Consider the following 5,467-nt stretch of genomic DNA (forward strand, 5'->3'; position numbering starts at 1 on the left):
CATTTGGGTAGATAAGCTGCCATTTTTTCCGTAAACTCAAAGCAAGTCGTTGAGCAGCGTCGATCGATAGGAAGGCGGAAAAAGGACTAGAACTGTATTTAATAAACAACAAGAAAATACCTACTTAGCGACAATTGCGACATTAGATAAGTAGATTCTTTGAATGCAGAATGTAGATCAGAACAACGCAGGCGCAGTTTCTTAGTGAACTAGTGATTGCTAGTCGAAATTCAAATAGTCAACTATCTGCGCAATTTACGACTACACTGAAGATGTTTGTTTAGCATGTATGTACTACAAGACACATCCCCATACATACTAGTTACTACCTACTACCTACACAGTTCCGATTAAGTATATTAGGTGAATTCTATAGGCTAACTATTCGACGAACGAACTATCGGGAATGTCTCAATCACTGCCTTATTTTCATCCATTATTCGATATTTTAGTAAGGAAGGAATTCAACCGTTTTTCTAATCGTGGTGGTTCGATTGTACATCTTTTGCGCTGGGAGGAGAAGTGCTTCACGAGAATGTGCCATTTCATCGAATACATTTCGGGCTACGGATAAGAATAGAACATAAATACTTGAGGAAAATCATTTGAATAAACATTCTTTTCTGATATTTTCGGAGGCGCGGGCGGATTATTATCGGTCGGGTGGTGAATGACCTGCTCAGTCTCATTGAAGCCAAAAAATGGAAGGTCATCGTCCTCATCAAGGTGGTTCTGCATTTTTGGAATTTCATCACCTATTTCGGACAAGGGTATATCCGATACATCGGCTGGCATGCAATCATCATCGGTGAAAACAGACCTATTGAAAGGAACAATTCCTGCTTTGCGAAATCCAATGATTGTAACCGATGCTGATAGGCCGTTCCGAAAATTGCACTTCATTCCTTTATTTGACGTTGGTATCTGTTCCGCAATCTAGTGCCAATCACCGACGGACATCGATTGCCATCCAATGACGGCAATCGAATGTGCAGGAAGGCAGCTTCCATACCTGCGTAGGATATCGCACCTATTTCAACACACACCGACCTCGGCTGGGGATTGAACCCAGACCCATTGCAGGGCTGTTACACCTGGCACGGATTTCGCGAATTTTACGGATTTGTCGCAAGTCACACCGAATTTACGAACGAATCGTATATATACGAGTAATTGCCATGTATACCGGATATTCTAGGTTCTCCAAATAGTCCTGGAGTTCAGTTGATTTGTTCTAGTATATCGACCAAGACTCCAATAAAGTCTGTTGTATCGAAATATGTCCAAACAGATTCAAAGTGTCTATGTGGATTGTGACCGACCTATTGCTACGTATAGAAGATGTTATAGGTTCTGAAATCATACTGGAGATCAGATTATTTTTCTACTACATTACCCAAGACTAATTCAATATATGTAGTATCGAAATATGCCCAAACAAATTTGCAGTGTCTATGTGGATCATGCCAACCTATTACCGTGTGTGCCAAATGTTCTAGGATTTCCAAATCGATATTTTGATACTGCAGATATTATCCTAGTCTTTGTTGATCTAGTAAAACAAATCATCTGAACTGCAGGACGATTTGGAGAACCTAGATCATCTGGTACCGTGGAAATAATAAAAACAATATCCATATAGACACTATGAATCTGTTTGGACATATTTTGATACTACAGACTTTATCCCAGTCATGGTTGATCTAGTAGAATAAACCATCTGAATTCCAGAACAATTTGGAGAACTTAAAACATCTGGTATACTTGACAATAGTTCATGCATGATCCTCATAGACACTGTGCATCTGTCTGGAAATATTTCGATACTAAAGACATTGTCCCAATCTCGGTTGATCTAGTAGATCAAATTATCTGAACTCCAGGACATGTCTGTCATCGGTGAAGATAAAAAAGAGATCGCCCTTTTAAGGTGAATCGCTGTGACATACTTATTCTTGGAACCACTTCGAAACAAATATGAGCTTCTACGATACGTGCAACATTAAAATTGTTACTCCACGTTTGCTTCACTGCAGCATACGTGAAGTACCAAATTTAGGTGAAATAGGGCACCGCTTTCCGAGGTTTGTGAAATTGAAAATTCGAAGTGGAAGTGCATGTATAGCCTACGTGGCGGCGACTTTTGGACTCTACAAGGAATCACCTTTTAAACCTTCTCTGTCGACAGTGAGCATTAGACTGATGCAAAATTTGAAATTTTCGTTCCACAGTGCTTAAACGGTTCCAAATTGGGTGCTGCTTAACCTCCCAAAATTTGAACTACTTTAGTAAAAAAACTGACTTGGCACAAATCATTTCAAGTTTATATGGGAATTACCATGGGAAAACTTATGTTTTTGTTCATATCTATCTAACAATTCACCACACCACTATGCTTTTAAAAATGATAGCATTGATTATAGCAAATTTTGACAGCTACAACTTTGTTGAAAGCTACTTTCAATCAAATATAAGGAACAAAATTTATTAATGATTCAAGTCACTGATGTCCTACGATTATGCTCATTCAACTGTTCAGCAGGCAACATTGGTGTTTCTGGTGCGAAGAATATAGCACAAATATCATGGCTACTATGTCACACTGCAGAATACAGTGTTGCCCACAGAACAGCTGCTTAATCATGCCATAAGATTATCAATCTCTTAAACAATTAATAACAATTCAATTTGATATTTGGCTGAAAAACGATATCCCGCAAAGTTGTAGCTTATTAAATTTCCCGTACAAATAGCTATAGAAATTTTCGAAAAAGCAATATGGAAAATGGGTAGAAGACAATGAACAAAAAGTTTGGTTTTCCCATAGTAATTTTCATATAAACTTCGAATAGTTTGTACCAAGTCAGCTTCTTACCAAATGAGTTTAATTTTTGGGAGGCTAATCAGGACCTGATCTGAAACCGTTTGAGCACTGTGAACCGAAAATTTCAATTTTTTGATCTGTCTAGTGAGCATGCGAGTTTCTCTTTTAATTGCTACAGCTAAGCGAAGCAATTTTCTAGAATTTGTTCAATGCAGAGTTGTAACAGGTTGTACTGGCTATCAAAAGCAACAGCAAACGCACCGAGAAACGTTAATTCTAGCGAGTTATTAAGAAAAGAAAAAATCGATGAAGAGAATCGATCATCGCGTATACGCCCGTATGCATGCTCACTGCCATAATGTAGTTTTCGTGTTTGCGGTGTAGCTACACTGGTGCTACACCACCGAACACCGAAATAATTCAGAGTGTAGCTATCGGTTGCACCTTTGTTTACAAACAAATGATGATGAGCTGTCAATGACTCGCGCTTATTGCTGCTTACACACACCGATGTAGTGTAGCAAAAACGAAAACGACATAAGAAAACGAGGTGCAACGGAATCATTTTTGCGTCGATTCAACTCTCAGCTTCAATCAAGGTTTCAACTTTACACGTTGTGAATAGACTCGCAATATCAAAGGAGCTTGTAAAATCAATATCAAGCATTATATTTTGCTCCAATATCACGCGTGATATTGAGAGCGTATGAGTGCGGAAATATCGACAGTGAGTGCATAAGTGCAATAGATTCTCTTCATCGATTTTCTCTTTGAATTGCTACAGCTAAGCGAAACAATTTTCAAGAATTTGTTCAATACAGAGTTGTAACAGGTTGTATTAGCTATCAAAAGCAACTGCAAACGCCCCGAGAAAAGTTAATTCTAACGAGTCATTAACAAAAGAGAAAATCGACGAAGAGAATCGATCATCGCATCTACGCCCTTATGCATGCTCACTATTGAAATATCAATTTGCTAATGATCATGCCATCACTGGTCAAGGGATTGTACACTGTACCAAACCACCGTCCTCTGTTCGAATGAAACCTCAGACTAGAGCTTCCATCCCGGGATGTTCCGCGATGAAAATCCCGGGATTGTGACATTTTCCGGGACTACCGAATCCCGGAAAATAAATTTATAAATCCTGGGATTGCGTTAATCCCGGGAATTTTTTTATCACTCTTTTACCCCATAAAATCTATCTTGGAATATCTGTAGCAGAATCCAGAACTTTCACATCTTATGAAATATATCTCTTCCCTTCGTTTGTCATTCATTCTGATTTATCGAAAGTATGGCACACAGACATCCCTTTTTGTAGGGGAAATGACGGCTTCGGCATGACATACTATTTTCGGCAACCCAAATTGAAACACTATTTTCACTGGATTTTCTTACGAAAACACTTCGCTGAATGCATGTAAACGATTCTTTATGCTTTCAGCTTCAATTTGATTATATTTTTACCACTGAGAAAAAGCAATCTAGCAAGGTTTTCTTGAAATGCAACACACGCACTACAAATTGTAGCTGATTTCGAGTTGCCGATAATAGAACAGCAGATTTACATGCAGTTCAAATGGAACGGTTGCCGAAGAAAAACTGGTTGCCGACAATACTCGCTCTCACTAGAGAAGATTGGAGCTTTGTAAAAGCGTTTCAAAACAGTTTTCGACAATTCTTTCGACTGAACTTGTTAGAGCAGCTGGCAGCAAAAGATTGTAAACAAACCAATACTGCATATGTGTGCGTTCCTTAGAGAAAAAGGCTATAGAAAGAAGGTCGCTGCTTAGGTTGCCGAGAATACGTAAATTCCCCTATATGATCGTTGTACAAGAAGCACTCGTGAAAAATACGACCTAGCATTGAAGCGAACCGTGACCATTTTTATTAAATTTTATAATCGCGTATATAGATGGTACATAGACGAAAATTAGGTTGAGCGTTGTGAGATGTCCATCATTCATAGTTGATCGAAAAACCATTAAAATGCATTGTTAAGATGGTTGGAAGTACGTAGTACTAGTCTCAACTGATGAAAAAACTCAGTATTTGCAGATTTTAGAGTCCTTCCTCAGATTAGCGAGCTGAACCTTGTAAAATGCTTATTCCTTCTGGAGGAACTTCTATATGTAACCGTTTTCTATCCTGGCTTCCATAGCTCTCCATCGCTGTCATTTGTTACGCACAAAGGTATGCATCACCTTCACCCGTAAGTATGTAATCTATGTAATCCTAAAGCACGGCAAAATAGTTTTTACAAATACATTCATGAGAGAAATCATCCACCATACTCCTCGTGATCTGTACGCACTATTGTAAAATTTGGCCGGCAAACAAAACATCTCGTCACATTAGGGAACTTCTTAGATGTCAAGAGACATTCATTTGATTTCAGAGAACTTCATAGAAGTTCGTGGAACTTCAGGGACCATCATAGATCTTCAGGATACTTCGTAGAATGTTAAACAACTTCGTAGACGATGATTACGGAACATCGCATGAATTATTTGAAAGTTCTGCAAGCTGGGCAGAAATTAAGTTGTACCTATCAAAAAATTGAAAGATGTAAACTATGGAAAAATCTTTTTGAAGTACTGGGAACTTGACGGAATATCTCAGGAATTCGTCGAATATTCT

The sequence above is a fragment of the Ochlerotatus camptorhynchus genome, unplaced genomic scaffold (assembly GCF_037179485.1).
Source record: "Ochlerotatus camptorhynchus isolate MF236.1 unplaced genomic scaffold, CSIRO-AGI_Acam_v1.1 ptg000330l, whole genome shotgun sequence".
Lineage (NCBI taxonomy): Eukaryota > Metazoa > Arthropoda > Insecta > Diptera > Culicidae > Ochlerotatus > Ochlerotatus camptorhynchus.